The sequence below is a fragment of the Mauremys reevesii genome, linkage group 8 (genome assembly GCF_016161935.1).
Source record: "Mauremys reevesii isolate NIE-2019 linkage group 8, ASM1616193v1, whole genome shotgun sequence".
NCBI classification, from domain to species: Eukaryota; Metazoa; Chordata; order Testudines; family Geoemydidae; genus Mauremys; species Mauremys reevesii.
The window spans coordinates 28,454,865-28,477,184 of NC_052630.1; the positions used below are offsets into that span (position 1 = coordinate 28,454,865).

The 22,320-nt window shown below is 44.3% G+C and overlaps 1 protein-coding gene across 2 annotated transcripts in view; it reads right to left on the bottom strand.

The window, feature by feature from the left end:
• Positions 1-22,320, bottom strand: part of LOC120369855 (rho GTPase-activating protein 7-like) — a 155,296-nt gene that overhangs the window by 73,371 nt on the left and 59,605 nt on the right. Inside the window, exon 1 of one of the 2 annotated variants that reach the window (XM_039483565.1) lies at positions 15,281-15,342. The exons of the other annotated variant lie outside the window; for it this stretch is intronic. The gene's annotated coding sequence lies outside the window, so the exon portion shown is untranslated. Of the gene's footprint in view, positions 1-15,280; positions 15,343-22,320 lie in introns of those variants that run through there. 2 annotated transcript variants of the gene reach the window in all.

A 22,320-nucleotide genomic window follows, 5' to 3' on the forward strand; every position in this document is an offset into this window, starting at 1 on the left:
GACCTGGAGTGAGTGAAGGACCTGCCACCGAAGACTCAGAGCACCGCCCAGTGAGTACAAGCCCCACGTGTTTTTTTAAAGTCATCCCTGCCGGGGCCCCGCCGAAACTGTTCAAATTGGGCCCCGCACTTCCTAAAGCCGGCCCTGGTTTTGAGCACCTGGAATGTGAAGCACGTTTGAACTTCTAGGGTTTCTTTCTTTCAAACAAGAAGCCTGGACAAGGCAGTGTGCTTTTAACACATGCTAAACTGGTTGATATAAAACTTTAACTTGACCACTGTAAAGCATGTTAAAGGCACACTGCCTTGCCTACACGAGACTTAACACTAACGTTGTCTAGACTAGGATTTGGAAGGTGTTAGGAACATGTTAGTATTAACAGCCTAGCGTAGGCACAATAAGGTGTGTTACAGTGGTCAAATTAAAGCTTTATATCTACCAGCTTAGTATGTGTTAAAGGCACACTGCCTTGCCTACACCAGGTTGTTAATGTATTAGTTAACACCTTCCAAATCCTTGTCTGGATAAGGCTTCTCAGTCCCATTCTGACCCCGCTCCCATCTTTTGTAAAAAAAAATAAAAACAAAAACAAAAAACCACACTTTCAAAAGACTTGGAGTTTAATTTGAGATAATACAAATCTGTTAGGTATCGCTTATCTGTATATCTCAAAGTACTTTGCAAAGGAGAGATCATCCCCATGTTAGGAATGGGGAAAATCAAGGACAGAGAGATAAAGTGACTTGCCTAAATTCTCTGCCATGGCAGAAACAGAAATAGGATCCAGATCTTCTGAGTCCCAGACTAGTGCCCCATCCACTGAATTATACTCCCCAAGGCATGAAATTTGGTTCCAGATTTCAACTTTTGACAAAGTTTAGTGGTATTGAAATCTCCATGTAATGAGCTGGCCAGTGTACATGAACCACTGTCCTCTACAGGATAGATTCAGAACTTCAAGACTGTGTCCAGGGCCGTCCCTAGACATTTTGGTGCCCTACACAGCCCCCACCCCGCGGGGTGGGAGGTGGCTGGCCCCAGACCTCTGCAGGGGGGCGGGCAGGAGCAGGCTTGGGGGACAGAGGGAACCGCCCCCCAGCATGAGCTAGTGGAGCAGAGTCCGGGTCACTCTACTTCCTGCTGCCCAGTGATTGCAGGGAAGGCTCAACCCCGCATTCACGGGGTGGCGGGAAGTGGAGCGACCCAGCCCCAGCCCACACTGCTCTGCTACTCTGGCTTCCAGCTTTGGGACTTGGGGGACAGGGGGGAACCACCTCCTGGCCACCAGCACTCACTGGCGGAGTGGAGAGGGTTGGAGCCAGATCGCTCCACTTCCCACCGCCTGGTGAGTGCAGGGTGAGCCCGACCCCTGCTGCAGTCCCCCGGGATGTAGCTCTTGGTAAGGGGTGGAGTGGGGGTGGGGCTGGGGAAGAGCGGGGGTGGGGGCTTTGGGAAGGGGTGGAGTGAGGTTGGGGCTGGGGCAGAGCGGGGGTGGAAGAGGCAGGGCAGGGGCAGAGCAGGGGTGGGACTTTGGAGAAGAGGCAGAGCAGGGGCAGCTTTTGTGGCGGGGGATTGGGCTGGCTGCTGAAGCAGCACGCAGTTGCATAGATTTCCCAGTGCCCTACACAGCTGCATAGTTTGTGTATGGGTAAGGACGGCCCTGACTGTGTCAGTCGTAAGCCATATAAAGCCAACAGTTTAGGGAGATTTTCCTTAAACTGAAGAGGGCAGGGTGTGTGCTTTTAGACTAGGAAGACTGGAACACTCATGCTGGCAGCTACTGCTGTGAAGTGCCAAGTGGCCAAATTAGTTTCCAGCTGTGAAATTCAGATGCATTTTTGTAACATGAGTCTCGAGTTGAGGGCTGTTTGGTTCCAGTGGGTTCACTTAAGTCCATCTCTACTTAAATAACTTTGGTAGCTCCTTGGTATCCTCATATGGGAGATTCTATAAAAATACAAAGGCGTTTTTTTTCCCCCACGGATGCCCCCACTTCGTCTTTAAGGACTAAAACAATTTAAAAAAACCCTGGCAACTGCTCTCTTGCAGTGTCAAACCAGCGTAAGCCGTGACAGCACCCACATGAAATATTTTACCATTAAAGGCTAAAAAAAAAAAAAAAAATTCAAGATGACATAGTGACACCCAACAATCTGAAGTATTACAAGCTTTATACAGTCCCATTTAAAATTTATAGTGCTTTAATGAGAAGGAGTTACTCTCACCCATACCATCATATTTTATTAATAATTTCGGAAGGGTTATAAAAAAAACCCCACAGCTGAGCTGTATTTGTTTTTCTGCTACATTTAGAATGTGCCAACACTTAAATCATCAGAGTGCATAGCTTTCATATTTACCATACCTTTTACAAGCATGCTTAGCATACCGCCCGAGAGAGACTCCTGTGCCCACAGAAATGAGGAATCTGGATTAATTTAAAGGAGAACATTTCACAATCCATTTCCCCAGAATATGAGAGCAAGGAGCTGCTCAGTTAAATTAGTGGCAAGTAAATTTTGAACAAATAAAAGGAAATTAATCTTAACGCTATGTCTAGCCACGATGTGTAATTAGGTGCTGATGGAATTCAAACTCAGGCATTGTGGCTGGAATTTTTTCAAATGGTTGGATAATCCTAAACCCAATAGTAATAATATTATTTTTGTAGACTGGCATGATAAATTACAAGTAACCAGAACTCAGGCCTCAGAATGTAAAATGACAATCCCAGAGGGGCCAGATGCTCATCACGCTATATACTGCTAGATGGGTAGGTGCATTCTGCGGTGCTGGTTTACCTTCTTCCAAAGCATCTAGTAATGGTCTCTGCCCAAGAGAAAGGCTACCAGCTGGATGGATCAATGGTCTGACGTATTATGGTATATCCTATGGTGACCCAGCAGGAGGTGCTATACTACACCTTTGACTATCATATATGCTTTAGTTTAGCAGACCTAGCTGTGGCCCAGAGGGTGAGGAAAGGGAAAGGTAGATTGAATAGCGTAGAGGCCTCACTGCTCTCTATAAATCAACTTTTAGCACTAACAGACACTTTAAATTGTACTAACTAGAACCTAGAACTTCCATACTGAAAGACACACGAAATGCATTTCAGCCTTCTCAGCTCTGCAACTGTTAGTACTTTATTATTTATTTACTTAATGCCCCAGAAGGCGCCAGGTTAACAGATAAAAGACCTTGAAGAGCATATGATCTACTGACAACAGTTTCCAGAGAGAGACGCAAAGGAACACAATACAAGATTGTAAAATAATTTCACTTGTGCTACTTGACTCCTGCCTTGCTGATACTAATCCAAGCCTGTCATCTTTTGTAGGGAATTTTTAACTTTGCCTTTTTCAGGTTTTAAACATTTTTAAAATAACTTTTGCTTGTTTCATTTATTTTTAGTTTTAACTCACCTCCTCTTTAGATTTTAACCCTTGTATATTCTATATATTTATATTTCACCCTACCCTTTTCATACTAGCAGAAATAATAAGTTGAGATTCCCAGAAAGACGACTCCACAAAATTCAGTCTCTTTGACAACCATTAGTTTAGTCTGCCAGTCCTTCTCTAAAGTACCTCAGAGTACCTAGTGGATTTTAATTTGAGTTAGTTTTCACAGATTAGGCCTCATCTAGACATCTTTGCCCCAGTTACAGCCAATTCAGCGTAACCAGACCAGTGCAACCTCTAGCGTAGGCTGGCAAATCCACTATTGATACTCAGGGAGCTTTACCTCTGCTTGAAACCATGGGATGCTAAAAGCAGCTTTACTCATCTGCACTAAGGGTGTCACCGGGATGGCTACACTAATTGTTGGCCATTAACAACCAATCGAGGCAGGGCTTTAGAGCTTTTGTGATGGTGCAGAGGCTTTCAGCCCAATGAGAAAAGAGCTTAGGGTGACCAGACGTCCCGATAATTAGGCGGTTTTTTTGCTCCGCCAGTGACACCCTCCTCCCCCCATGTGTCCCGATATTTTCTTCCTCTCATCTGGTCACCCTAAAAGAGCTATCATGCATTCCCCATACTAATGCCCACAAAGGGAAGGAAGCTAGGAGCCCCTATACATTCCTAAAAACTACCTTCCAATGAGTTAATCTGCTACTGCATTCAGAGCCTGCCCCCAGATTAACCTGCTACCCAAACACAGGCTCGATGGCCCCCCAATTAATGTATCTGTCCCCCCCCACCTCTAATTAAAATTCTGCCTCACCACCACACACACACACACACACACACACACACACACACACCTCTCTGCTGTACCCTCTCATATTGCTCCTGAAGGGTGGGATCTGCCTCTTCCCCCAACTACTTTAGTCCCTCACAGCCCTCAACTTGCTGCAGGAGGCCAAGCAGGGGTGGGAGCAGCCCAGAGGCTCTTATCCCCAGAGGCATGGGGGAGCTAAGAGAGAATTTCTTCATGCTCACAGGGGCGTGGTGAGGGAGGGAGGGTTACAATGCTGGAAGACAGAGGTGAACACTCACTGAGCCAGCTGAGGAGCAGGAAGGCAGAACACTTCAGGTACTCTCCTGAGCCCTTAAAAGGGAGTAGGCCAAAATCCCATCCACATTCAATGTGCTGAAGCAAGGAACCTCTCAGCACATGAAGCACCTCTACTTAGTGGCCTTTCCCCAACAGGGCAAGTTGGAAAAAAAACAGCCAGAGTAATTGTCTCCATAGACTGACAGGTTTTCAAGTTTGAGGAAACTGAGGCACAGAGAAGTTAAGTGACTTGCCCAAAGCCTCACACAAAGCATGTGGCAGCCAGATATACTACCACAATCTCCTGACACCCTCCCCCAGCCCTGCACTCCCCTGCAGGCCAGATCCTAAGTCACCAGATCGTCCAAGCGAGAGTAGGATATCATTATAGATATATAGGTCTCTTGTGTCACGATTGTCTCCAAGCAGAGATATCAAGCACTAAGCCCTGCCACTACTGCCAGAAACATTCAGAAACTCAAACCCTGTAATTACCTAAAACCTTTCCAGGTACAGCAGTTTGCAGCAAATGAAAAATCAGTCAGACTCTGTTTGGTGGCAATAGATTCCTTCTATTAATTCCTAAGTGCTTAAATCATTTCTGAAAAAGACACTTGGGTATTCTTGAAAATTTTACCCATTGAATCTGGTTGTTTGCAAGATTTTCACTTTGAATACATTGGGCTGGAATTAGATGAGCAGAAGTAATCTTCCAAAATATTTCTTCCCCTTCTTCCTCTTTGCCAAATAGTTTTTTGGTGTATTCTTCTAATCCCATCCAGCCATAACAGCTGCCATGACAACATATATTTTAATTACCTGTGTTTCTGTTCCTCTTGTTCATTGACTGTAGTGCTGGTAAAAGGTGATGGACTGAGAGCCCTGGAGAGGAGGAGTGGTCTAATGGTTAGGATGCTAGCCTGTACCTTGGGAGATCTGAGTGCAATTCCCTGCTTTGACATAGACTTCCTTTGTGACCTTGGCCAAATCATCTAGTCCAATGGTTTTCAACCTACAGTCCACGTATCCATGGGGTCCAAGATTTCCAAAGGGGTCCACAAATGAAAAAAGGTTGAGAACCACTGATCTAGTCTCTCTGTACCTCAAGCCCCCAGGTGTGATGCGGGTTAATAATGACTAATATGGTTAATAATGTATTAATGACTGCAAGGCACTTTGGAGGAGGATAGGGGAGGATTATATAAACACCTAGGATACATGTTCTTATTGAAACAGCATTTTGTTCAGAAATTTTGCTAATTAAGAAAAAAATGAAACACTCCCCAAAACAACCAGAAACAAAAAACTGAAAAAAAAATCAGTTTTTAAGAAATTATTCAGTCCAGCCTCCAAGCCAAAATCTGTTATTTGCTCAACTCTCCCCATGAGCAATGCAACATATTCTTGAATGCTGTCTATAGGTGCCTTATATGTAATAGCAGCAATGTTACAGTAGTGTCTAATTTACAGTTGCACTAGGCCCTGTACAAGTCATGCACATAGTAAGAGGCAATCTCTGCCCTGAAGATCTTACAATCTAAACAGACAAGACAAAAGGTAGGGAAGGCGCACAGATCAGTGAAGTGACTTGCTCATGCAGGTTGGTGGCAGAGCTAAGCATAGAACTGAAGACTTACTGTACCAACCTAGTGTCTACCCTTTGGACCACACTGCCTATATTTTGAAAGCATCAACAGATATCAGTTACATTCTCTTATTTCGTCGAGCTGGCTAGGAAACTCAGTTCCACTTCAGGAAAAAAAATTTGAGGTTTGGAAAAATTTTCAGCCTGATTCAGGCTGGAAAAAACAAAACAAACAAACAAACAGAAAAAATTTCAAAACTTTTTGCCAAAGTAGAATTTTGCAAATTTAGTTTCAGAAACACCGAAACATTCCTACAGAGGGAACATTTTGGTGTTTCCAAAATAAAATACGTTCCCTGCATTCTCAGGGTCCCTGGGATCTGGAGCTTTAGCTGCATGGTTGCCTGCCTGGTGGGTCCTTGAGGAGCCAGAGGAGCCTGGAAGCCCAGCAGTCACCAGATGGGCTGCCAAGAAATCTGCCTGACTTTCTTTACAAAAAAAAAAAGAAAATCCACCCAAACTGACAAATTCCCATGGCATGTTTTGCTTTCAATGAATCTTCATTTCCCAACAGCAAGTTGTTCATTTGAAAAAATTTCCAACCAGCTCTGTTATTCTGATACTTCAGATTGTATCCAGGATGGTAATTTATGCACTAAATCTAAGTGCTGCAACACTAACCAGGAATGGTGACAGGTTTCAGAGGGGTAGCTGTGTTAGTCTGTGTCAGCAAAAACATCCAAAAGTCCTTATGGCACCTTAGAGACTAAATAAATTTGTCAGTCTCTAAGGTGCCACAAGGATTTGTTGTTTTTACTAACCAGGAAGGTGTTGATTTCCCTCTTGGTTTACTTGTTTGTTTCTGCACCTTTGGCAAACACCTTCGCCTTTTGTTTTCTGGGACGATTTCAGCTCAGTTTTCCAGGCATGTACTGCAGGGGATTTTTCACTAATAGTAACTAGATTTAATTTCACTGCCACATTGAGATGGCTATAAATCTCAGCATGCCAATTCACAATGAGCCTTGAGTATGAAAGCCCTGTTTTACTACAGGCTAAATAGCAGTGTCTATTTCAGCGATTTAAAGTGTTTTTCAAATAACACATTTGTACAGCTTAAATGGAAACATATTGTCAGCTTCTGGCAGTTTAAGTGCAAACATCTGTCTTGAAAGATGTGTGGTACCACAAGAGCCTTTCTGATAGGAAGTCAATCAATAGAGATAATAACTGGAAGTGATCTGAGGATTTAAGATATTCTAATTCGCTCACAGAATCATAAACAGACAACTTTAAATGCCCTCTGATGGGAATCACACCTCTGCTCCTGGGAGGCAATGCCATAGCCCTGAGGGAGTTCAAAGAGGCTTCCCCCAGATACTTAATTCTAATTAAATTTTCCCCTCTGAATTTCATAATGTAGCCTTATCTATAGTTATAGGTCTTTATAACAAGATTACCCGCCCCAACGTGAGGGTTTACAGCTACTTTAATCTGTGAGAGTCCAGCTCCCAAAATGGACTACAGTAGAGAGGTGATCAATCAGAGGAGGATCCCATGGTGCACAATAAACACCACATAGTGCTTTTTCTATAATAATTACTTTTACTAGCCCTACAATACACACATAGCAATCTGGTGAAGGAGAGAGAGACAAATACAGTATGTGTTGTATTTGCATGACTCACAGCATGCCTTGTGGGAAAACCCAGAGTGTTAGTCCTCATCCTCACTAGGATCGCCCCAGTGTTTGGCATCTCCCCCCCATCAAGGCATGCAGACACGTAATGCATTATGTTGACACCCATGGGGGTTCATACATATTTATGAAAGTTTTAACCCCTTTTCCTTATTTGAACTTCACATTTCACAACTTTTGGGGTATCCTGTTTTTCACAGGCCAACTCATTACCATTTACATCACTTTATCACCACAGTAACCTTAAGAAAGTCTCTGACGTTATACCCCGGTACCAACAGTCATCATGTGATGTCTACTAATCTCTGGTAGACATTATTAACCATACACAGCAACTATTTTCAAAATATCAGCATATCACAGAGACACAAGCTCAGCAGGTTTATTATTAACTTGCTTATGCTAACTTATCCTAGATCCTAGGGCCTAATTTGGCTAAGCTAAATATTTTACAGGCAAGGAGGCCCTGTGTTACAACTTTAATTAATGCATATGTTGCACCTCTATATCCTAAATATCCTGGATATCTTTTGTCCTTGGCTATGCTAGTACTCCTCTTTATTCCTATTCAGGCACCCTGAACATTTCCTCTCCCACCAGGGTGCTTACACACTATTAATACTGGAAATAGTTGTGTTATAACCACTTGAATTGTGGTAGCACTTTGGCATCCCAGGACCTCATGGTGCTAGGATCTGTACAAATGCAGAACAAAGACTCAGCCCCTGCCCCCAGGAGCTTCTGCCCAGATGTAGAAACCTTTTAGTCCAGCTATCCACTTTAATTTTCCACAAAAAGTCAGCCCATTCATGCCCCTGTTCACTTTTGTTGCTTTTTCCTTAACTGAGGTAGGAGTTTAAATTATGTTAATGTGTACGTTTACATTTAGAAGGCAGTCTACACATTATTTATTGCAATTCATATAACAAATGGACGGACTTCTACTTATCTACGTGTACAAGTATCCTCAGTAGCTTTTTTAAATGAAGTTGTTACCACAACTCCATCAGCCTTACTACATCCATCCATCACTTGCACTTAAGCAAAAATGATGAGGCCTAAAGAAGACACTGAAAAATGCTCCCCACTTACCACCTTCCATATCCCCACCACACTGGAGCTATTTGGTACAAAGACGAGGAGTAAGTGCCACAGGCAAGGGGCAAGTTTTTGGGTAGTCTTCATGGCAAAGTAGTTTAAAGTATGATAATGAGTTAGTTTTGCAGATGTTTATGAGGAGCTTCTTTCAAGCATGAGGGACAGCATGAGAATTGAGTAAGAGGGTGATGAGGTGGACGTTGTGGGCTGATCAGATGTAAAAGTTGACCTTTCAGTTCTGAATGAGAGAAGATAGGTAAGGCAGGGGTTGACCATGAAGGGTATTAAAAATGAAGACAAATAGCTTCTTTCTTATGCAATGGAGAAGGAAGAGCCAGTGGAAGAATGCAAAGAAAGGGGTGACATGGTTAAAGCAATTGGCTAGAAAAAATGATCTTTTCAGCAGCATTCTGAATGGACATGAACAGATTAAGATTGTCAAGGCCAGAGGGAAGGATGCTGCAGTAATCAAGATGAGAGCATGGACGAGAGTTTTAGCAGTGAATAGCTAGGAAAAGTCGTATCTTAGAGACGTTATGCAGAAGATTCTGAAAGATTTAAACATACCCTGGATGTGAGGACCTAGAGAGAGGTCTGAGTTGAAGATGACACCAGTTACTGGACTGCTTGACACACAGGATGATGACATTGTCCATAGTGATCAAGAAAGGAGGCAGTGGGGAGAGCTTGGGGAGGAAAAAAGTAGGATCTCTGTTTTAGCCATGTTGAGCTTGAGCTGCCAGCTAGGCATCCATGAGGAGATGTCAGAGACACAGGCTGACATTGTTAGTTTGGACAGGCTGGAGCAGAGAGACAAATCTGTGAATTGTCCACTTAGAGAAGGTAGTTGAATTTGTGTATATGCTACATGTGACTCCAATTTGGAACAGGGGTGTTCCATAGCCTGTTTACAACACAGGTGCAAATTGTATTGTGGATGGGGAAGACCATCTGTGCTCTCTAGCTAGGCTAAAGCCTGGGACTTGCAGCTTTAGTCCAATGATTGAGCAGATAGGTCATGTCTACACATTCTTGACATAACTAGGTCAAGGGACAATTGTGCTGCTATTGGTTTAGTTAGAAGCGAAGGGCTGGAAGAAAGAAAGAGACTGAAGGTTTATTCTGCTCAGAGCTTGTTCTCCAAACATTCCTACTTTTGATCAAAAAAACATTGTATATGCACTAGGGAAAGTCAATTAAGGAATCTCAAAGGGATAAGTAGCGTGATATTCTTATAAATCAAATCAAATATGCTCTTCAGGGCAAGGCCTTGTCTTGCTGTATGCATTGACAGACCATAGCACACTGTGGGCATTATGCAATAATTGTCCTATGGTGACTGATATCAGATTCTATTAATTATTTGCATTATGGTAACATCTAGAAGCCTCACTAGAGACTGGGGTCCCATTGTACTAGACAGCCACAGCCCCCTTACATTCCAAGTAGAGCAGAGGGGCAAAGCGTGACACCAGAAACACACACAGAGGTGAAATAACTAGCACAAGGCCACATAGCAGGTCACCAGAAGAGCCAGGATTAGAACTCAAGTCTCTCAGATTCCACTCTAGTGTCCTCGTCACTGGACTGGACTGTCTATCAATGCTAGGCATTGGCTTTTGCAGAAATGCCTTATGTAGCATGTGATGCAGAGGGTTTTTCCACACTGCAGTTGAATTCCTTCCAGAAATGCAAAGCTGGCTCTTACACACTCACTGTAGTGCTCTCTTGCCCTTGTCAAGTTAATACACTGTACTCGTAGCCTCATGCATAAAGAAGTGGTAGGAAAGTTGCATAAGTCCTTGTGACCATGCTTGGTAAGTATTTTGACTGAGATGGATGTGTCAAAAGAATTTTTGACCAGTGTCATTTTAGCAAGCTCCTTCTCTGCCACTTCCCAGCATCAGGTCCTGTCCCCTGAACTATACTGCCATCTCTCACGCTCTTGGGAAGATAGACATTAAATAAAATGTGTAAACATATTCCCCAAACTCAGGAAGTTCAAAGGTTTCACAAGTTTATTTCCTGAAGTGCAGAGGAATTCAGCTTTTTCTTTGGACTCACTGACTGCTGCACAGCAGTGGTCATGAAAGGGAGGTGTCCCTTTGGGGAAGTGAATTCCTTTGCCAGCAAGTGAGTGGACAAAGAATTGGAAGACAAAGTCAGGACAAACATTTTAAAGAGACAGAACAGGAAGACAATGTTTCGTAAAGAGCAGGTCCCTTTGAAATTCTCTCTGGGTCAGGAGACTGTGTGTCTGGATTTTGCAATGGCACAAGGCAGAGAAAGCTCTTTGAAAGGAAACTGACTGCCCAGAACAGAGGTGGACTTGCACTGCTAGGACAAGTGGCTCAGCAGCTACACTACACACTATTAGTGCATGCTTGTATTTGGGTTTATGAACGAGAGAGGGGTGCAAGCGTGGATGGGGATCTCAACTGCTGCAGAGATGGGAGGGGGTGGGGGCAGTGCAGGACAGAAGCAAGGATATTGGATCCAGTCTGTGTCTGCTCAGGACAAAACTGCATAAAACACACAGTTGTATCAGTTGGCAGGGGCTGTGAAAATATTGTCAGTTGATGTGAGTTCACACTCTCACATTCTATATCCTAAGAGTTGTCAATAGGGGTCTACTGTGCCTTCAGTCCCAAATGCCTGCCACCTAGGCTCAGGACAGTGGGAGCTGGACAGCTATCAGGATGCAGGAAATGCCACAAAAGACATAACACCTAAGAAGGCAAAACACAGCAAACCATGGAGTAAATCTCAGGGCCACCCAGAGGATTCCGGGGGCCCGGGGTCTTCGGTGGCGGGGGACCCCCGCTTCGGCGGTAAGTCGGCAGCGGGGGGTGTCCTTCCGTTCCGGGACCCGCCGCCAAAGTGCCCCAAAGACCCACGGCGGGAAACCCCCTCCGCCGACTTACCGCCGAAGCGGGACCCGCCGCCGAAGTGCAGCCCCCACCGCGGGTCTTCAGGGCACTTCGGCGGTGGGTCCCGGAACGGAAGGACCACCCCCTGCCGCCGAATTACCGCCGAAGACCCGGCTGCACTCCGCAGCGGGTCCCGCTTCGGCGGTACGGGGTCCTTCTGTCCCGGAGAGAAAGGACCCTGCGCCAGCGAAGTCCGGGAGCTAAGAAGCTCCGGGGGCCCGGGCCCTGCGAGAGTTTTCCGGGGCCCACGGAGTGAGTGAAGGACCCCGCTCCAGGGGCCCCGAAAAACTCTGGTGGGGGGCCCCTGCTGGGCCCGGGGCCTGGGGTAAATTGCCCCACTTCCCCCCGCCTCTGGGCGGCCCTGGTAAATCTTAGGAACATTTTGTAAAGCCCTTTTCTCGTGCTCCCTTCTGTAGTGTGGAGTAGACACAGTACGAGCCAAGACAACTCTGGTAGGAAGCCATGGGGAACCGTGCGATAAAGGTAGAGACTGGAAAGCTGGGAGAGTCTGCACATGACCAGTCATATCACTCTCTTTCCTCCCCCGCTAGTCACATGTCCATCCAGTACCAACCTTTCCCCTAGTTGCAGTCACATGAGTGATCCAGCCTCAACCAACCCAGTGAAACATTCTGCCTTATCACTTCCTTAATAAAAGTGGAAAAGGCCCAGACTGGCAACAGCTGCAAAACTACCCTGAAACCCAGTGAATTTCCCCTCTCTACATCCTGCCATTACTCTTCACCTTTAGACAAGGCTTCAAAAATCCTCTTGCCTACTTTACCATGGGCAAGTAGGACATTTTGTTTTGCAAATTTGTGAGCTTAAATTCTGCAGATATTGCTCTAACCTTGCACTGAATTAAGTTTCCAATTCACCTTGGTTGTGACAACCTTTCCAACAGGAACTGCTGCAGTGCTGTTTTCCTCAGTGTGCAGACAGACACCCCAGTGGCTGCTGCTCAGAGTTTTGACCAGGAACAGCAAAAGTGAAATTAAAAGAGTGATTAAAAAAAAAAAACCACAACACCTGTTGTTAAGATTCCTAAGGAAAACTTGCATGTGAGGGACTTCAGCCTAGTGGTTAGAGCACAGGCCTGCACACATCAGGAGTTCTAGTCTCTGCTCTTGCTGCTAGCTCACTGTGAATACTTGGTAAGTCAGCCTCTCTGTTTCTCGGTATCTGTAAAATAGGGGAGGAATAATAATTACCTTCTTCAGAGGCATGAGGAGAGACTTAACTGACTGTGGAGCACCTGGAACTCCTTGAATGAAATGGTCTACAGCAGTACAAGGTATCTTATTATGTACAGCTGAAAACCTATCACAGCTTCACACCCATGGGTTCTGTGATTTTGGGATTTTTCTTGCCTTGTTTAAAAACATCAGCCTGTGTTTTCAAATTTGGTGGGTGCCTATGTAACACTGACAGACCCCAGTTGTTGGTGAGCAGGATTGAACTTGGGACCTCTCAAGCTTAGTGCATGAGCCAAAAGCCAACTGGCTGTTAGCTAGGGCTGTAGAGCAGACTCATTTTATCTCTCTCTCTAAGTGGTCTTAGTGCCACTAGATGGGACAGAACAGACAGGAGGTGTTTGGGTTACACTAAATACTAAATACTAAAAAGAGACACACTGGAGAGTTGATGGCTGCATAGTCATAAAACAATTGGCTAGTTCAGGGATCGGCAACCTTTGGCATGTGGCCCGCCAGGGTAAGCCCCCTGGTGGGCTGGGCCAGTTTGTTTATCTGCTACATCCGCAGGTTCGGCCGATCACACCTCCCACTGTCTGCGGTTCACCGCTTCAGGCCAATGGGGGCTGCGGGAAGCGGTGCAGGCTGAGGGAGCCAGTAGGAGCTGTGATCGGCCAAACTTGCTGGTATACAAACCAGCCTGGCCTGCCAGGGGACTTACCCTGGCAGGCCGTATGCCAAAGGTTGCCAATCCCTGGGCTAGTTCCTGCTACATGTAAGCTTTCATGTAGAACGGGGGTTCTCAAACTTCATTACACCACAACTCCCTTCTGACAACAAAAATTACTACATGATCCCAGGATGGGAGATTGAAACCTGAGCCCACCTGAAACCTGGGAGTGGCGGGGGGAGAGGCAAAGCCAAAACCTGACCCCCACACAGGGGGCCTATAACCTGAGCCCTGCCGCCCAGGGCTGACAATATAAACTGATGCATTCCTAACCTCTTTACCCAACATGGTGAGTTAGCAGCTGCAAAAGGACTTGTATGCAATCTAAACGAGGTATCCTTCTCAGAACCTAAGTGAACCCATGCAAGCTAGTCCTGAATGAGCGGCAGGTGCTGAAAATCAGATGATGAGAAACTTTCAGCTAGAAACCAGGCACTTTCACACACAGGGCCAAATTCTACCCTTAGTTACACCAGCACAAACCACATTGACTGCACTGGGATTGCACAGGTAAAACTAGGGGCAGAATTTAGCCATTGTCTTAATACTGTCTAGTCCTTTCCTCTTTTTCCACATGAACTCTGCCTACCCTGTCCTGCCCAAGAGGGCTTTCCTATCCCGCCCTTTGTCTGCACAGAATCTGGGGCTCTCTATGCCCTGATCCCTCTGGCCTTCTCCCTTCCCCATAGCAACCACCACAGGGACCCTCGCCTATGTCCAGCGTAGGGCACGCAGTTCCTTTCTGGACCAGCCAGTACATAAATCATCAGGGAAAAGAGTGCTATGGAGTCAACACGCCTTGCAAACAGGCATATGACTTTTCAGGGCCCGGTCTGTTAATGAGCTGAAGAGTAGAAGACAGAATACTCCGCTGTAAGCTTAGGTGTCCCACTTTGCTGCCTGATAATGTACAGTTGTTGCTTTGCTGAGTTGATTTTACCTCAGTGCATCTCTCATAGAACTTACAGAGACAGTAACACCACAGCAATATGAAGAATTGAGCAAATACATAAGACTATTGCAATGTGCAAAGAATTGCAAATAAATCCTTAGGGAAAAGACCAGACCTTCACCAGGGAAGCTTCATATTCTTTTCTACAATATTCCAATAGCCTTGGTTGCAAAGGTCAAGCATTATCACTGCTCCCAAATCTTTTCAAATTAAAAAAAGAGAGACTTTTTAAAACTGGAGTCAGGTTGCTTGAGTTACCATTGTAGGCTCTGGAATTTCTAGACTCTAGAAGCAAGTCAATTCCTCAGTGCAAAACCATTCATTTCATATTCCATGCCCTATTCTTGCAAGTACACCAAAAGTAAAGGTTATCTGGGGGTATTGACAATGCCCATAACTGCTGATATTTAAAATACATATTTCCATGATGTTCACTACATGAATAACCTCACTGAGATTTTTTCCTTAACGCTTGCATGACCCCAGCCCTAGTCAAGTATCATGTATTTAAGGGATTAGAAATAGGTCTCTAATTATTTAATAGGGAAAGGGGAGTCACTTATAATGGAGCAGTCAGTCCCAAAAGTAATTACCATAGGGTGATCCGTTCCACAAGAGGTTCCTGGTAATAGCCCAGTTCCTGGTAAACTGAACACTAGGAGGAAGAGTTGTATGTGGCTACATCTTCATCTACCGCATTAAGCTCCATCTTGGTTCGTGGAGGAGGAATCAGTAAGGCGGGGGGGGGAGGAAAGCTCCAACAATTACATTTTAAAGTCACAGTGCTCATGCTGAGCATGCCCAGCAAAGCTTCTCATTGATTCCCAGGATAAGGAATAGATTTAAACTCCCTCCCCTCCCAAAAGCTATTTGCCTCTGGTTGAAATGCTCTTGGATATTGGGAGAAGTCTCACAGAGCTGGTATATGAAGGTTGCCTCATACTTTCCACCATAAAGCATTCTTGCAAACTTCTTTGAGTAGCTGTCAAACCTCTATTGTTTGCAGCAAACCTTTGATATGGGGTAGTGGAATCCCCTTAGGCTACAGAAATGCCTTTTCTTTGCCCCATGAAATTCTGTGCAGAATTGACTGAGATAGAAACAGTTTAAAATCACTAATTCCCTTCTCCAACTTGCATTCCTCAGGGAAATTTTGACAACCTGCCAAAAACACTGAACATTCTGAGGCCACTGCCAAAGCAGCAGCACACGCTATACTAGGAACTTGGATAAGGCATGTGCTGGGGAAAGAATCAGGCCAGGCTCCTCTCCCTGCTCACCAACGGACCCAGCACGTGGCTTTAGTGGCCCATTAACCCCCCCACCCCGCAATCTCACACAGGGAGGAGCTCCCTCAGACCTCAGGCAAGGAGAGAGAAAGAGATAGTACAGACTCCCAGCAACCACTCTCCAACATGTGATGCTAGCAGCCAATCCCCTCTCTGGGGTAACACCTGGGGCAGGAGCTCCCCCAACTCTAGGTGTGGGGAAGAAAGAGAGCCAGGTTCAGACCATATCCTAGACCCAGCAACCCTTACTGCTCTGAGATAATAGCCTTCTCCTGCTACTTGCTGGTGCTATTCGTGCTAAAGCAGGGGTCCTCAAACTGGGGGCTGGGAGGACCCCTCGGGGGTCATGAGGTTATTACATGGGAGGTCATGAGCTGTCAACCTCCACCCCAAGCCCCACTTTGCCTCCAGCATTTATAATTGTATTAAACATATTTTAAAGTGTTTTTAATTCATAAGGGGGGGGTCACACTCAGAGGCTTGCTATGTGAAAGGGGTCACCAGTACAAAAGTTTAAGACCCACTGTGCTAGAGCTCAAACTACACTGCTAGACGTGAGGGTTCAGACCCTATTGGTGTCGTGTGGGATTTTTTGGGGGTTGGGTGGAGGATGTAAAGTTGCACATAACAGAACTTGTTTTTATCTTTTTCTTTAAAATAAATACATAAATAAACAAACCTGGGTTTGTGTGACCATAAATCTGGCATTTTCTAACGTTTTGAGGGTTTTACTTTGCCACCTACCGGTACATTCTTTTAACATAGCTTTTTTTGTGTAATTATACATAAACCACAAAGGTCTCACAGTTAAATCAGCTGCTCAGACAGCTTTGAAAGAGCTGTGCCATGAATCTCAAACCCTGAAGCACGGGAAAGAAAAAATGACCTGCTGGCCCCAGCCCAGACCGTGGGAAAATGGCTCTCCCCCTAGTATGCCGTAGCTTTGCTGGGAGCACAGCACAGCACCAGTTCCTGTACTTCCCAGACAGTTCTAGTTTTGCTCTCCCTTCCCCATCTTGCTAGCAGAGAATGAATGTGGAGGGGTTTAGCCAAGAGCTGCAAGCAAAGCAGCAGCATCTCCCGTCTCTGGAGGAGGAGGAGGCTCTTTGGGCTTTTCCCAGTTCTCAGTATTGGCAGAAAGAGCTATAGTATAGGGACAGCTCCTCAGCCTATGCACCAGAAATACCATGTGATCTCCAAGCAAAAGACAGAGTGTTTTAAGCACTTAACATAAATCGAAACATTTTATAAAGTGAATATAGTTTTCGTGTCTGGGGGTCAGATTGTCAATATGAAACTGCCACCTTCTGTTTATCCACAGATTAGATACAGCATAAGCAACACATGCTCCTGACAACATGCTTCAGCCTTACACTGGAGGAAGCAGCTGGAATGGATAATAGGTTCATTCAGATTTTATATCTACTCTCTGACTGGCTAGTGATTTTCAGTGATTTTGCTGAGCATGCACCTTCTGAAAAGCAGGCCCCTTTAAAGTTGCTCATGTTCAGCACCCAAAAATCACTAGTCACATCTGAAAATCTTGACTGTATATATACATGCATATAAATACTGGAGCCAAGCACATATAGGCACTTATTATGCTGAGATTGCAAACAACCAGGCAGAAATTCTCCCACCTGGGGATATGAAAAATAGCCATACTGTAGTGGCTTATATCCTGTGGGAAGAGAATTAGACCTAGGGTGACCAGACAGCAAGTGTGAAAAATCAGGATGGGGGTGGGGGTAATAGGAGCCTATATAAAAAAAAGCCCCAGATATCAGGACTGTCCCTATTAAAAAAAAACAAAAAACAAAACAAAACAAGACATCTGGTCACCCTAATGAGACCAAAGGGTGACAATTGTCTCAGTGATATTTGTGATGGTGACACACCAGTCCACTAGCAATTGGACTGAAGCTACAACTCAGTTCATATCAGCCATCAAAACATTTGGCAGATAAGACAAACTTCCTGCATGGGCCAGATTCAAAGCAGTGACCTTAAAGTAAATGACTGTATCCTGCTGCCAATCCTCTGATCTTCTTTTAAGTACATTTTTAACATTCTCTCATGCCAAGTCAATAGAATTTAAATGTCACATTACGATAAGATCCCTTTCCAGCATGCTTGGATCATACCTTAAGTATAGACTAATCTCACTTGAATCATAAGGGCATGGGCTTTAGGGAGTGAGCTAAACCAGATAAGGACATAAGTTGAGGAAATGCTAAAGATAGGAATTTGCGATTTATCCAAACTCTTCACTCGAGATAAACCCACCTCATCAGCTGCAATAAATAACAGTTATTTTAGCCGTGCAGGTTGAAGTATCAGTTCAACAGTAGAATAAACTTGTTACGAAACCTAATAGGTGTTTTCTTTGGCAGCAGTGAGAGACATACTTCAAGGAAAAAATTGGAAGAATTTTGAAATGATCAATTTACTAGAAAAAATCCCTTTTGGTTTTAATCTCTGGGGCCATAGAGGTAGCAGCATGCACTGAGCCAAATTCTGATCTCAGCTACATGATCCAAAATCCAGTGTAACTCCAGTGGAGTCCGTTGAAGTCCATTCCACGGACACAGACTGTGATCCTGCTAAGACATACATGTGCCCCATTGAGCTCACCAGGTTTAAAATTAAATGTGTGTGTGTAAATCTTGGCAAGATTGGAGCCTTATCCCAGATTTACACCAGTGTGAAAGGGAGCAGAATTTGGCCCAAATTTTTCATTATTCAGGGTGAAAAACCTACTTGGCTGGGAGCTGTGGACTATCGTGAAAACAAAACCAAAATGGAAAGGTCTTTCTAGAGAGATTTGGTTCCATGTTGCAGCTGACTCTGTGTACCCCTTATCTTTATTCCTCTTATTAGGATTGTTTGACCTTAAATGTTAAAGGATAACATGAGTCAGAATGAATGTTTAGTATGTACCAGATATTTTTATTTCATGTTAGTGAAACTTTTTTATAAAGCATTTAGGCAGAGGTTCTTTTTACAGCTGTGTAACATACCCGGGGTGACAGACTGTAGCTGTAATCTAACATTATTTGTCTCATTAAAAATGCAATGAAAAGGATGCAAATTAAAAAAAAGAAAAAGAAAAAAAAGAGACCGACTGAGATCAAATAGCTTCATTTTGGTGCCTATCTTTTCCCATTCACTTCACCTGGGACATCAGTGGCTCCTTGTTTTGAGGCTTTGTAGTAGCTGGAGTATTTGTAGTGTCTAATTTAGTTGTGGCAATTGTCACGGAGTCCCTGGGCGATGCTCTGGAACTGCTCCCTACAAAGCCAGTCAGGACTTTGGGGAGCCTCCTCTCTCTTGGAGCAGACTGTCTTCAGGGCAAGAAGCTCACACGGCTTCACCTTCCTGGGTCTGACCTTGGAGCATTCAGCATATGCCCCTCTGTGCGCTTCCCACAGCAAGTCCGCCCAGGTGGGGTCCTGGGGAAGCCAGAGGGTCCTGCATGCACCCCCACTTCGCAGTCAGATGTGACTCTTAGCAAGCCAGTAAAACAGAGGTTTATTAGATGAAAGGAACACAGTCTAAAACAAAGCTTGTAGGTACAGAGAACAGGACCCTTCAGCCAGGTCCATTGCAGGGGAGGGAGGCATGCGAGCCAGACACCCATGTCTGCACTCACTCCTCGTCCCCAGCCAGCTCCAAACTGAAACCCCCTCCCACCCCTCCTTTCTGGCCTTTGTCTCTTTCCCGGAGCAGGAGGTCACCTGATCTCTTTGTTCACCTTTAGCCATCCCCTTGCAGGGGGGGAAGGGCCCTGGCCATTTGTTGCCAGGAGACAGACTGTCGGGCATTTATACACGCTGGAGACTTAAGAAATGCATATGGGAAATTGAGGCACCCACACAGGATTCAGAGGAAACATTAAGAACAGTCCCACTTTGTCATAGCAATACCTTGTATTTCTGTAGTGCTTTTTATCCATAGATCTCAAAAGGCTTTACAAATACTAGTGAATTAAGCCTCATAGCACTCCGGTGTGGTAGGTAAGCTTTAATAGCCCCTTTTACAGATAGGAAAATAGCAGCACAGAGAATGTAGAGCTCAGAACACTGGGACACATAAATAGACATTCCCCAACTCTGAGGATGTTTTTGAAAATTTGGGCCCAAGACATTTGACCAAAGCTGCGCAGCTGCAAAGATGACTGGAACACAAAGGTGAAATCCTGATCCCAATTGACATCAGTGGTAGTTTTGACTTAACTGAGATCAGGATTTCACTCCAGTTCTCCTGATTCCCACCCCACTGATGAATGTATTGAACTCAGATAGAATCACGAGTCAGATTCTGTCAATCTTGTTCACTTTAAGTTACTTCATTACTCTACAGTTAGTCCCAGAGGTGTCAGTGGGACTATTGGCGTCATACAGCACTGCTTTATATGAGCCAGGGCGGTAGAAGCTGGCCCTATCATTGCTAATCTAATTGTCAGTGCTTATCTACTCTGTTTGTAAGGAACATGTTAAAGGAAGAAGAACAAGGAGTACTTGTGGCACTATAGAGACTAACAAATTTATTTGAGCATAAGCTTTCGTGGGCTAAAACCCACTTCATCGGATGCATGCAGTAGAAAATACAGTAGGAAGATATATATACACAGAGAACATGAAAAAATGGGTGTTGCCATACCAACTATAATGAGACTAATCAATTAATTATAACGAGACTAATCAATGTTCTCTGTGTATATATCTTCCTACTGTATTTTCCACTGCATGCATCCGATGAAGTGGGTTTTAGCCCATGGAAGCTTATGCTCAAATAAATTTGTTAGTCTCTAAGGTGCCACAAGGACTCCTCGTTGTTTTTGCTGATACAGACTAACACGGCTACCACTCTGAAACATGTTAAAGGAAGGAAGTGATTATATAATTATGTTTGTTTTACCTGTGAAAGGACCTTAGAAGTTATGGCCAAATCCATGCTGCTTTTTTAAGCCTCTGATCTGTTTGATATCAAACAGGATTTGCACCTAAAATCTAATAGACACGTCCTACAAAATTAAGATGTGTATTAACCACATTATTACACATTAGACTTCCAGCAGAATAGAATAGAAATAATATTCCTTATTATACAAACACATCCCAGAAAAAAAATAACATCAGGATCTCCTTAAAATCACTGATCACCACTATGCATGACCAGTGACTGATTTTTTCCCTTACAAGCCTCTTCCTGAGTCATTTATTCACTTTGAAGACCTTTCTTCAATCAGCATTATTGCATTCTGTGCTCAGTTTCTTGTCTTGTTCATGTACAGCAGGTACAGGTAATTGCAACAGCAAAGACAGAAGCTGCACATCACTTCCAAAATCTCGCCTCAGAAAAATATGATTTGGTCATTCATTTTAGCATGGAGATTTGTTATCTACAGTTTTGGCGAAGAACAAATCTAAATAGACAGATTTGCACATTGAATAGTTTTCACTTTGAGGTGTATTCTCCACTGCACATTAAATATGTGCATAGTGAGTGTGTTGCAAGCTCTTACACTATCTATCTGTGTCAGCAAAGAAAGAGAGGCTCAGTAATTCAGAGTATCTTTGATTCAAAATCTGGAGATACCATAACATAAGAACAGCCATGCTGGGGCAGACCAATGGCCCATCTAGCTCACTATCCAGTCTTCTGAGAGTGGCCAGTGCTAGATGCTTCAGAGGAAATGAAGCATCCCATCATCCAGTCCCAGCTTCTGGCAATCTGAAGTTTAGGGACACCCAAAGCATGGGGTTGAATCCCTGACCATCTTGGCTAATAGTCATTGATGGTCCTATCCTCCATGAACTGATCTAATTCTTTTTTGAACTCAGTAATATTTTTGATCTTCCCAACACCCCCATGGCAATGAGTTCCATAGGTTGATTGTGTCTTGTGTGAAGAAGTACCTCCTTCTGTTTCTTTAAAACCTGCTGTCTATTAATTTCATTGGGTGACCTCTGGTTCTTGTGCTGTGTGGAGGGGGTAAATAACACTTCCCTATTCACTTCTCCACATCATTAATGATTTTATAGATCTCTATCATATTCCCCCCCCCACCTTAGCTGTCTGTGTTGAAAGCTGAAAAATCCCAGTTTTTTTAATCTCTCCCAGTATAGAAGCTGTTCCATACCCCTAATCATTTTTGTCGCCCTTCTCTTTACCTTTTCCATTTCTAATATATATATTTTTGCAATGGGATGACCAGAACTGCACATAGTATTCAAGGTATGGGTACACCATGGATTTACATAATGGCATTATGATATTTTTCTGTTTTATTATTTCTTAATGGTTCCTAACATTCTGGTAGCTTTTTTGACTGCCTCTGC